A 13,710-nucleotide genomic window follows, 5' to 3' on the forward strand; every position below is an offset into this window, starting at 1 on the left:
AACAGAACCTAAAAAGGTGGAGGAAGCTCTTCAAGATGCTGACTGGGTTCAAGCAATACAAGAAGAGCTAAATGAATTTGAAAGAAATAAAGTCTGGACCCTAGTACCAAGACCCAAAAATAGATCTATAGTTGGTACAAAATGGGTTTTCAGAAACAAATCTGATAGTGAAGGTGTCATTACAAGGAATAAAGCAAGACTTGTGGCAAAAGGGTATTCACAACAGGAAGGTATTGATTATGATGAGACATTTGCTCCAGTTGCAAGATTGGAGGCAATTAGGATCTTTCTGGCCTATGCTGCACACAAGAAATTCAAGGTATTTCAGATGGATGTCAAAAGTGCTTTTCTAAATGGGAAACTGGATGAGGAGGTATATGTTGAACAACCTCCAGGCTTTGTGGATCCAAAGCATCCAGACTATGTTTATAGATTGGACAAAGGACTTTATGAACTAAAGCAGGCTCCAAGGGCATGGTATGAAACTCTAGCTCAATTTCTTCTTGAAAGTGGATTTACTAGAGGTACCATAGACAAAACCTTGTTTTATTTAAATCATGGCAATGATCTGCTTTTAGTTCAAATCTATGTTGATGATATCATCTTTGGTTCCACTAATGCTAAACTCTGTCAAAGATTTGCCAAGCTCATGCAGTCTAGATACCAAATGAGCATGATGGGGGAACTCATTTATTTTCTGGGTTTACAAGTTAAACAGACTGAAGATGGGATTTTTATAAATCAAGCCAAATATACCAGAAATCTCTTGAAGAAATTTGGTATGCAAGACAGTTCAGCTGCAACAACTCCTATGGCAACAGCAACCAAACTAGACAAAGACACTGGTGCATCTGTAGATATCACAAACTATAGAGGAATGATTGGATCTTTGCTTTATTTAACTGCAAGTAGACCAGACATAATGTATGCTACATGTCTATGTGCAAGATTTCAGGCAGATCCAAGAGAACCTCATATGATTGCAGTAAAGAGAATTTTCAGATATCTCAAGGGAACCACATCATTGGGATTATGGTATCCTAGAGAATCAGATTTTAGTCTAATTGGATACTCTGATGCAGATTTTGCAGGTTGCAAAATTGACAGGAAAAGCACTAGTGGGAGCTGTCAATTTCTGGGTGGAAGAATTGTTTCTTGGTACAGTAAGAAGCAAAAGTCAATATCAACATCCACAGCAGAGGCAGAGTATATAGCTGCAGGCAGCTGTTGTGCTCAAATTCTTTGGATGAAGAATCAATTGTTGGACTATGGTTTATCCTTTTCTAAAATTCCTATTTATTGTGATAACCAAAGTGCTATTGCTATGACAGGAAATCCAGTTCAACATTCCCTGACCAAGCACATTAGCATAAGATATCATTTTATAAGGGAGCATGTGCTGGAAGGAACCATTGAACTTCACTTTGTTCCTACTGATCAGCAGCTAGCAGATATATTCACCAAACCACTTAGTGAAGCAACTTTTACTCGGCTGGTAAATGAACTAGGCATGATATCAGGTTCTGATTAAACATTGTTAAATTACCTTGCATGCCATGATATTCTCTGCTGATATTGATATTCTCTGCTAATATTCTCTGATGACATTCTCTGATAACATACTCTGTTTGTTACATTCTCTGATGACATTCTCTGACGATATTTTCTGATGTCTGTAAAATCTGAATCTTCATAAATGACCTTGTTTTTATTTCTTTGAGACATATCACCTGTGAAGATACTATGAAGCATGACTTAAAATTAGTAATCATAAAATCTCATTGAGCTCTTTAATCTTGATCTCAATTTTGTGCCACTGTTTTACACTAAATGCATGTTGATATCATTGAGACTCTTTTACTTCACATATCCTGATTATAAGTGAGACTGATTAATTTGCATTTTCTCTCATTAAATTAGACAGTGATTATAAACTCTGATGCTATACACACCCCTGAAAATAAGCATGGTACTCCTTTGAGATCTTAGATGTCTGTGTGACAGTGACTGGAAAGACCCAAACATTTGCTGGTATTAAGCAAGTGTTTAGATGTCATGATCTATGGTGACCAGTCACAATCTCTGATTACTGGAGAAATACTGTTGCAATATTATATTTAAAGGTCGTGCTTCACTTACACTGAAAAGCGTCCTGTGATATATATAATAAAAAAAAGGGGGGTAGTTTACTTTATATATTTCTTCATCAGAGTATGTCCCCTGTCTATGTCTTGAGAGTTTGAATAAATTATTTCTGTCTTCCTTATAATTACGAAATTGTGAAATTCTATAGTCTCTGATTTAATATGTCCGCACACACATATTTCACAAGCACATTATTGAGCTATGGATTTTATGACAAAATCTGATTTTTTGATGAATATTTTGACTATTATGTCTTTATTCTGAGGTACTTAGAAATTTATTTTCTCTGTTCGCCGTCTCAGAGTTTAAAATTCGAGGAATTTGATATTAATTTATTTTAATCTTGTACATCTAAGTCGGTCAGCTGTTCAGAGAATATGAAGAGAGTGTTTCAAATGGTTGTATTTTTAGTGGGAGGCATGCAAAACATTTTAATGGGAAAACGTGTAATCAGCATTTACTACTGCACAAGTTTTACAGCACTAATGATTACTGCTTTTTCTCTTTCTACATGCCACTAACACGCCTATTCCAGTTAAAATCTGACAGGTGTCCCACTCACTCGCTTAGTGTGCCAAAGACCAAGCGTATGCAGCGGAATAAAATCTGAAGGGTTTTACATTTCAAATGTTTTACTGATTATTATTCACTGATACACTTTCTCTATACACACAAACTCTTCTCTCTCAAACTCTTCTCTCTGCTACTTGCATTTTCGCTTACACATTTTGTCAAACACCCTACTCACCTTCTAAACTCTGCTCTAATGGCCACTTCAGCGTTTACCTATGCAGGTGTGGAGTTCGTTCCAAACAACCACGCAGCCATTCTCGACACCACGGATGTCCCAAGGGATTACCATGTAATCCAGCAGTTTCTAGCACAAAGTGTCTTGGCTCGTGCTCTTACTGCTCCTGCTAGATTATCTGGGAGTCAGATAATAATATTTTGGCAGACAGGGCAGTATGACAATGGTGGTGCAACTGGTTCACCATCCATTGTGTTTGAATATGAAGGGGCGGAGTATGCTGTCACTCCAGCCACCGTTCGAGCAGCATTCAACCTGCCAGAGAATGCTGCTTACATTACAAATGGAGATGCCAATCTCAGGACAATGATGACTGATTTGGGCTACAGTGAATCTCTTGATAAGTTGGGTCAATTAAAGCGTCCAGGACTCAGGAAGGAATGGAGCTTTTTCTTCGACTGCATCACCAGGGCCTTCCAGAAGAAATGCACTAACTGGGATGCCATACCTATGGATATGCTGCAAATTGGGTATTCTCTGATCTATTCTACTAATTTCAATTTTGGTAGATTAGTTATTAGAAATATTGGTGAAAGAATGCATGAAAATAGTCAAATCATATATTTTTCACGATTTTGCCAATTGTTGTTTAATGCCACTGTTGGAGAAGTGGCTTTTGATGCTGCGGATGAAATCAGACCTTTTAAGCTTCATAAAAGGGTTTTCAAAGATCTCATATCCAAAGATGAGAAGAGGCCCATTCTAAGGCCATTACGAATTCCAGCTCCATTAAGAGCTAGACTGAATATGCCTCCATCACCACAACAACAGCCCCAAAACCAACCACAACCACAACCTCCAGTCTCTCCTACAGCCTCCAGACAACCCACATCCACCAGATCATCTACACCAAAACCATTAAGGGCTGCAAAGTCTGATGCAACCCCTTCTACTGTGAAACGATCTAGAACCTCTGTTGTCAAACAAGTTCTGAAGCCAAACTCTGATGCTCCTTCTACTCAAACAGCAAACTCTGAAGCTGCTGTACAGATAAGGCACAAAAGGAGAAGACTTGTTGCAGCCTACAACTATGATGATTTGGAACCTCTTGTTGCAACAAACTCTGAAGCTCCTAAGGTTGTTGAAAAGCCTAAGAGAAGGAAGGTCAAAGCCAAAAGACCTATTCTTGATCTAACAGTGGAGGAAGAGCCTATCTTAGCTCAAGTGTCTAGTCTTCCTAACACTTGTCAAGCTCTGATAGTGCATCAATCATTTCCACTCTTTACCACTGCTGCAGCTCCATCTACTACTTCATCTGAAGTAGATGAAGAAATAATGTGTGAGAAACCTGCTACTCCTCAAGCTGAAACACTATTCTCTGATCCTCACACACCAAACTCTGGCCATGGACCCTCCACTACAATTCACATATCTCCACTTAAAATCCCTGAGGGTGCCATAATCCATGATACAGCTCCAGAAAATTATCGTACTGATGATGTAATTGCAGACTCTGATAGGCAATTTTGACAGAAGACCCTTTGCCTCTTGCCTCTCATACAGCAATTCTCTCTGATGATGAACAGGGTGAAGAGGTCAACCAATCCAAGTCTGCAAATAATGATTCTCCTCTTATTTCTGAGGATGAAGATGATGATGAAGATGAAAATGCAGTTCCTACTTCTCTTCAACAACAAAAATGGGAGACTACAACTCAATATAATGCAAGACTGCAACCTCTGAGAACAGATTCTCTTCCCAGGGATCTTCAAGTTGATCCTCCAAATGAAGTATGGGACAAACTCTGGCTCAGTCATCAACATTCTCTAGAGCCTCTAAAAGCTGAAGAATTTCTATCTCTAGCAGAGGCCAAGATTACAAACTCTGATGTAATGTCTAGTCTCAAAGCCACAGTCCTGTATCTGAAGACATTCCATACAGCTCATGCTCAAACATCTAAGTCTGTAGATAGTCTTAGAACTGAGGTAGCAAACTTGGCTGAAACTCAAAACATTGACAAGAAAAGAAACTTACTACCTTTGAAGGAAAATATGACAAAGCTGGTGTCTGCTCAACAAACTCTGGATCAAAGGATGACTTCAATTGAGGCCACCCAATCCACAATGACCAAACAGCTGGAAGCCATCCAATCATCTCTTTCTTTAATCACATCTGTACTGATTCCTGAAGAGGATGATGTCAAAAAGGGGGAGAGAGTAGTCAAATGCAAGTCTCAAACTCTGAAAAGAAAGAACAAGGAGGATGATGATGATGATGTGGATGATTTCATGATTTCACTAAACACAAGAGATTTCAAGCTGCAACTGGTGGAAGAGTTTCAAACTCTGACAGTGCAAAGCAGTCACAGTCAAAGCAAAGCTCAAAATCTGCTCCAACACACAATGTTACATCTGGATCCAAGGGAAGACAAGTTGCTGGAACAGATAAACCTATGACAGATGAAGAGTATGCTAGACTGGTCTTTGAAAAAGAAAATCCCAAGGCTAAATTGGATTTGGAATTGATTGCTGCAGAGGAAGCAGAGCTAAAGAAAGAATATGGCCCTGTTTGTTTACCAGAAGCAGAAGATGCTTCTGGCTTCTGCTTTTCTTGACCCGTTTGTGTAAAGAAGCAGAAGCACTTTAAAGAAGCTGAGAATCCTAACTTCTCTCTCACAGCTTCTGCTTATTTTCCAAACACTTTATTCACTTATTTACTTCTCACTTCTGCTCCACTTCTCTAGTTTAAGCAAGAAGTCACTTCTTTTAAGCTTGCCCAAACGGCCCCTATGATCAAGCTATAACCTCAGGTCAAATTCAGAAACCTGCAAAATCAACTGCCAGACCAAAAGAAAAGGGGATAATGATCAAGGAAACTCCTATTGCCAATCAGAGCTTACCAATCAAGAAGGTATACTCTGAAGATGAATATACAAGTAAAGGAAAAAGCATAGTGGATGAAAGCCTAGAAAAAGGTTGGGTTCAAAAGAAGTATACAACCTCTGACAGAGATCAAGTTGTAGAAGAAAAACATACAGAAGCTGCAATCTCTGACAGAGCTCACATTGCAGAATTACAAGAAGGAATATTAGCCTCTGACATAGCTCAAGTTAATAAAGAAGCTAAGAAAGATACAACCTCTGACAAGGCTCAAGTTGTGTTTAAACCAACAACAATCCCATTGTCAGGATTTGTAAAGCCAAGTCTGATGACTGAGATGAAATTCGACAAGGGTTCAATTCAACCAATCTCTCATCGAAAAGCAGGAAGAGATAAAGGAGGGTTGGGATCTAAATATGAAAAATTTGATCAGAGTATAGGATCAATGTCAAATGACCCCTCATCTCTCTGTGCACCCAAGACTGGAGCATTGCAAGAAAGGATGGACAAACTTGATTCAGTCCAACTGGTAAAGAATGACAGAGGTGATAATATTCTTATCTACTTCATGTCTGATGGAACAGTGTTTAGGGTTATTGAAGCTGATATTTATGCTAAACACTGGGAGGAATTGAGATATGTTCTGTACATATTTCAAGTGAAGAACAAGTCATGTCAACACATCTCAAATCTGATCAAGGATCAAATCAGGAGAAAGATGAGTATAACTGGAAACAAGAATGCTGGACCTTTTGTTCCAAAATACTTCAATGACAAAGGACAGTTAGTTGAGATGAAGAAAAATTCAGCACAATTGGAGACAGTAGCTGGAATCAGGGCTCTTATGTTTAATGAAGAGTCTGACAAAGCTTACTACATTAGGTTGGAAAAGGACATGAAAAGAAATAAGATTTATGATCTTAGAGCTGCCATCTATCAAACTCGAGTTTCAGATCCAGAATTAAGAGAAATCAAAAGACAGATGATTGCAGCACTTGCAGAAGCTGAAAAAGAACTCCTCAGAGAATACTTAAAGACAGCCAATGGTGTCTATGCAGTTAAGGAGTAAAAGTATCTGTAAGTTTTAAAAGTTTTCTGTTATGTTTATATAGCTAAACTCTGTTGCATTTGACTTATTTGTTTTGACATCATCAATTATCCATTAACTTGCACATAACATGTTTATGCACAAGTTGGGGGAGATTGTTAGATATAATTGATGATTACTAATGTTCTGAAAGTTTGTTTAAGAACAGGAGTGATCAGAGTTTAAGCTGGGAACTGATCAGGGTTTGCTAAAGTCTGATCAGAGTTAACATAGTCAAGGCTCGTCAGAGTTTACACGTGGAAAGAACTCAGAAGCGGATATACTTCAAGGAAGGATAGAAGCAGAGGAGTGATTTGCTGACTATGGAAACCAAAACAGAAAACAGTAGCAATCTTTGATTGATAGAATACATAGCTGATTTATAGGATATCAAATCAGAGATTGATTTTGTAATTGTGTATATATAAACACAGATTGGGGTTACTCTATAGGAGTTGAGTTAATCGAGTATATTGTTCATAGAACCCTAGCAGCTCTTAGTGATAACATATAAATCACTAAGAGAGTTTTTGTAACCTACTGAGCATTGTGAATAAGAGTTTATTGCGATTAATCTCTTATATTGTCGTGCTGTGTTAATTGATTGTGTTCACTATATTAATATATATAGTGAGTTTATAGGACCTAACATATATAATTAATGTATTTTTATGAATTTATTTAAATATGACGTTATAGGTGTTAATCGATAGAAGTCGAGGTATCGCCGAAGGCGATGCCGAAAAATTGTTGAAACTAATATATTTTGGTTATAATAAAATTATATATATCATATGATATTTTTTTTGTTATCAATATTTATCGTAAGTGTCATAACTCATACTTATAACGATATATAATTTATGAAATGAATTATTAATGAGGTGTTTGATGAAATGCATTTATGATAAGGTTCTTTGGTTTTTAGAATCTTTTTGCCTCATAACTAAGTTTGTAAATGTTAGAAAATGGTAAGTTTAAGACTCATTTTATATGGGTTCTTGATGGAATTACCTTAATCTAATTGTTGGAGGTTGTTCTTGTAATGAGGACTTAAACTTTCATGTTTGGATCTAAGACATTTTCTTAGTGCAATCCATAAATAAATTGAGTTGAAGTTAGTAGCTTGAAAGTGGTAAAATATGTTATGTGGGTTAGTCCCACATTGATATTGAAAAGTGAGGTTGGTGGCTTTATATAGTACATGTGCAAGTGTAGTGTTCAACTACTAAGGCATGTGGGTGTGCAAGGTTGTAGTGAGCGCCTCGCGCGCACACACACGCGCGCCGCCGCCGCCGCCCCGCCACGCCTCGACTCGGGTTGGGTCGAAGGGCGATTTGGGCGAATGTCTCGGCGTCTCGCGTACGCGAGGCGACCTGGGCGAGGCATTTTACCGCTGTTTTAATTAAATAAATCCTGACTTATAATATTATTTTAATATGAATGTACGTGCCCCTGAGTGGTGAATGTACGTGCCCCTGAGTGGTGTATGTACGTGCCCCTGAGTGGTGAATGTACTGATATATATTCAATTAAAATAAAACGATTTAAGTCAGAATATTTATTGTAATTAATGCCATATCTTCAGTTACGTTTTATTTTGTATTATATATAGAATCAAAACGTTTTGTGAGATATACTGATAACAAAAAGATAAAAACCCTAGCTGCTACTCTTCTCTATTTTCTCTCTGCAAAAATACATACAGAACAGATTGCATAGGTTTTCTGGGCGAACTGAGGTCAGGTCGCTGTTGATCAATTGCGTGTCTGTGAACGAGTTGATCTGAGCTGTTTTATCCTGGAGGCGATATTGCAGCAACCCAACACAGCGTAAGTGGGGCAATTATCGTTTCAAGAACAGTCTAGGCTTTTCAAGGGCTAGGCGACTCAGCTGTTATTCTGATTTTGATCAGTATTTGACAAAGCTTCGCAAGCTAAGTGATTTCTGTCTTTTCTTGTCGATTTAAGGTACTGATTATATTTCTGTTTTGCCTTCGTGTATTGTTTCGCTATTTGGTGCCTTGCCTATTCTTGTTAATTCCTGATATATAACTGCCTCATTGTTGCGCTAATAGTTTAATATTTCCAACAATCTTGAAACGATAATTTGTGTTATATAGTTATTAGCAAGATGGTTAACGAAACTGGAACTCCTGTGACTGTTGTTGGTGCTTCTAGTTCTGGTTCTGGTGGTACTGCTGCCATTGATTGGGCTACGTACCGTTTCCCTCAGCTTATTGATTTATCGGGCATGCCTGATAAATTCAGTGGGGGGGCTTCCTTTTCTCGTTGGCAGAAAAAGATGAAGCTCTGGTTAACGGTTAAGGGCTTATGGCCAGTGGTGCAGTATGATCCTCCTGTTGTGGATCAAGAGAAGGCTGATTCTGCAAAGGTTTATGCTTTGTGGGCTGAAAAGGATGGGGTGGCTAGGGCTGCTATTTTGGCAGCGTTAGCGAACACTCTATTCGATGTATATTCATCAGATGCCTATACTGCTAAGCTTTTGTAGGAGAAGCTGGACCAAACCCACAATACTGATTCTCAAGGTCTTGAGAAGTATAGTGTGGCGAGGTTTCTTGATTTCAAGCTGGTGGATGGAAAATCCATGACGGAACAGGTGCATGAATTTGAGATGTTGGTGCATGCTTTGAAGGAGTCCGGAATGGACCTGCCTGAAAAGTTTCAGGTTATGCCTGTGATTGAAAAACTCCCAAAGTCTTGGGAAGAGTTTGCTCTCTCCCTGAAAAGACAGAAAGGAGAGATCACTTGGACTAATCTGATGTTGGACATCTCTGTGCAGGAGCAGCACAAGTCCAAACAAGGACATGTGATGCCTGCTGAGCATGGGAGTAGTTCGAAGGTGAACGTAGTAACAGTAGGACAGAAAAGGAAATCTGTCACTAAGAAGGATAAACCTAAGAATGACAAGAACAAGGCTAAGAAACCAAAGGCAAACAAGCCATGTTGGTCTTGTGGACAGGTTGGTCATTGGAGCAAGGACTGTCCCATGAAGAAAGCTAAGAAAGCTGGTGTGGTAGCTCAGGCTAATACTGTGCTTGGAACCACGAGTGGGCCTGTGGCTAACATGGTTGTTGGTGAGGTTGTTGCCTCTGAAACCAATGACGGGTATGTTGCCTACAACCCTGAACTGTTTTCCGCTTATCTGTCTCATGAATGGTTGATTGATACAGGAGCTAATGTTTATATTTGTGCTGATATTACTCTCTTTGTATCTTATCAACAGTATCATGGAGTGACAGTGAGGATGGGGAATGCAAGTGCTGCTCAAGTGCTAGGAATTGGAAACGTGGACCTGAAGTTTGCTTCTGGGCGTGTTCTGACCCTCACTAGAGTGCATCATGTTCCTTCTATTCATAGAAATATTATAAGTGGAAGCTATTTAGTTAAAAATGGCTTTGAACTTTCTTTTAAATGTAATAAAGTTGTGATTACTCAGACTGGTACATTTGTTGGCAAGGGTTACTTGTCGGATGGTTTATTTTTGATAAATTTGGAACCCGTTTTGGGTGGTTTTATTAATGTTCCTTCTGTTAATTGTGTTGAATCATCTGATTTATGGCACTCACGACTTGGTCATTTAAATTTTGGTGCTCTAATGAATATGATGAATTTAGAGTTGATTCCAAAGCATTCCATTGATAAGAAATCTAACTGTCAAGTATGTGTGACTGCTAAACAAACAAAGAAACCTTTTCATAATGTTGTTAGGGATTCTGAATTGTTAGATTTAGTGCACACAGACATATGTGAATTCGGTGGTGTTTTGACTAAGGATCATTATAGATATTTCATTACCTTTATAGATGATTATAGTAGATATTGTTATGTTTATTTGCTTAAACATAAGGATGAAGCACTAGAAAAATTCATTATGTTTAAAAATGAAGCTGAAACACAAACGAGCAAAGTACTTAAATGTTTGAGATCTGATAGAGGTGGTGAGTATACAAGTAACTTGTTTAATGAATTTTGCGCAAGCAATGGTATAGTTCATGAGGTTACTCCACCATACACACCTGAGTCTAATGGGGTGGCAGAGTGAAAGAACAGAACTTTTAAAGATATGATTAACAGCATGTTGATTAATTCGGGGTTGCCTAAATACATGTGGGGAGAGGCTCTGAATATGGCTTGCCATATTCTGAATAGGGTCCCTTTGAAACACATGGATAAGACACCATATGAATTATGGAGAAAACGTAAAACTAGTTTGAATTATCTTCGTGTGTGGGGGTGCCTTGCAAAGGTACTTGTACCTGAACACAAGAGAAAGAAACTAGGGCCTAAGACTGTTGATTGTATCTTTTTGGGCTATCTAGAGACCACAACCGCTATGAGATTTTTAGTTTTAAAATCTGACATAGACGGCATTGTGGCTAATACGATAGTTGAGTTTCGTGATGCAACGTTCTTTGAGGACGTGTTCCCTATGAAGACTGGTATACCTCAGGGTAATTCTGAGGATGATCCGACTCTCACATCGAGTTCTATTCCCGATCATGTGGAAAAGATGACAAATGTGGGGGAGAATCCTAGTAGTAGCTCTACTCCTAACGAAGTAGAGGAACCTAGAAGGAGTAAGCGTGCAAAGGTAGTCGAGGACTTTGGAAGTGACTTTCTCACTTACAATGTCGAGGATGAACCTTTAACTTTCCGTCAAGCCATGGACTCTTCGGAGTCAAGGCATTGGAAAGGCGCTGTAAAGAGTGAGATGGACTCTATTGTTTCTAATGGAACATGGGAGTTAGTCGATCTCCCTCCTGGATGTTCTACTATAGGATGTAAGTGGATCTTCAAGCGGAAGTTGAACCCGGATGGCTCAATAGATAAGTACAAGGCGAGGCTAGTTGCTAAGGGTTTTAGGCAAAGAGAAGGTATAGATTATTTTGATACATACTCTCCTGTTGCTAGAATGACAACAATCCGAATGCTTATAGCATTGGCTTCTGTGCATGGTCTTATCATCCATCAAATGGATGTAAAGACAGCTTTTCTTCATGGTGACCTTGAAGAAGAGATTTACATGGATCAGCCTGAAGGATTTATTGCTTCTGGTAACGAGAGGAAAGTATGTAAACTAGTCAAGTCCATCTATGGCCTTAAACAAGCACCTATCGACTGGCATAAAAAGTTTGATGAAACTGTTTTAGCATTCGAGTTTTTAGTTAATGAAAGTGATAAGTGCGTCTACTATAAGGTTAGAGGAAATGAATATGTGATTGTATGCCTATATGTTGATGATATTTTGTTGTTTGGAACCAATATTGCGATTATTAACGAGACAAAGAGTTTCTTGAAAAGGCACTTTGAGATGAAGGATATGGGTGAGGCTAGTATGATTCTTGGGATCAAGTTAACACGGTCAACTGATGGAATAACCTTGTCACAGTCTCATTATATAGAGAAATCTATACTTGAGAAGTATGGTTATTCAAATTGTAGAATCGCAAGTACACCCTATGATCCTAAAGTGGCCCTTGTCAAGAATAGTTCAGGTGTACCTGTGTCTCAGTTAAGGTATTCTCAGATTATTGGTAGTTTGCAATATCTTGCTAACGTGACTAGACCAGATATTTCTTATTTTGTGTCTAAGTTAGCTAGATATACAAGCTGTCCGAACAAGACTCATTGGGAGGGTCTGGATAGAGTTCTTAGATATCTCAAGGGAACTATTTCTCTTGGCTTGCATTACCGGAGATTTCCGGGGATACTCGAGGGGTACAGTGATGCAAGTTGGATAGCTAAGAAATCCGGTTCAAATGGAGTGACTGGATATGTGTTTACCCTAGCGGGTGGAGCTGTGTCCTGGAAGTCTTCTAGACAGACTTTGATTACTCGGTCTACTTTTGAGGCTGAGTTGTGTGCATTGGATGCCACGGGGACGGAGGCTGAATGGTTACATGGACTGATGTCAATGTTACCTGTAGTAAGCAAACCGCTTCCTGCCATTTCTGTTCATTGTGATAGCCGTACAACTATTGACAAGATCAGAAGTGTAAAGTATAACACTAAGACAAAGAGACACATTCAAGTTAGACTTAAGTCTATAAGGGGTCTTGTTTCTGATAGGGTTATAGCTATAGAGTTCATTGGAACTCAGGATAATATAGCTGACCCGTTGACTAAGGGGCTTGAGCATGCTGTAGTCCTTAAGTCGAGGTTGGGGATGGGACTGGTAACCCATCATGGTTCATCTACAGCGGGAACCCAATACACCTGAGAGGAGATCCCTCGAAGTGTATTCAATGTGGTAATAACAAGTTGTAAGGATGGATCGGTAGTACCTTTACTACATATAGCTAGATACTTATGTATCTGAGTCTTATCCCCTGGAAACCTTAAAAGGTACTGTTACTGCATGTATAGCAAGAGTTTTTAAAACTCTGAATGGGGTCAAGTCATTTGACGAGATGTTAGCAGTACATCTTTGGAGATGCCCAGCTAAGCGAATATAATTGTGTGGTCGCAATTAGAGGAATGGGTTATTCCTTGAAACATTCGTCGAACAGGATCGAGACACGACCATTAACGTCTCAAAGCCGTAGATCTGTACCATAGCCTTTGACTTGTCGTCGTCTATGGAGTGTGGTTACACCAAACGGATAAAGATTCAAGGTGAAATATTCCATCTATATCCGGTAGCCATCGAAGTAGAGGACTTAGGAGGGTTCAAACCTGGAAGGGTACCTACTCTGAAAAACAAGTCATGATAAAATCTGATATGCATTTCTGTATGGATTAGTGGGGGATTGTTAGAAAATGGTAAGTTTAAGACTCATTTTATATGGGTTCTTCATGGAATTACCTTAATCTAATTGTTGGAGGTTG

The sequence above is a fragment of the Daucus carota genome, chromosome 1 (assembly GCF_001625215.2).
Source record: "Daucus carota subsp. sativus chromosome 1, DH1 v3.0, whole genome shotgun sequence".
Classification (NCBI taxonomy): domain Eukaryota; kingdom Viridiplantae; phylum Streptophyta; class Magnoliopsida; order Apiales; family Apiaceae; genus Daucus; species Daucus carota.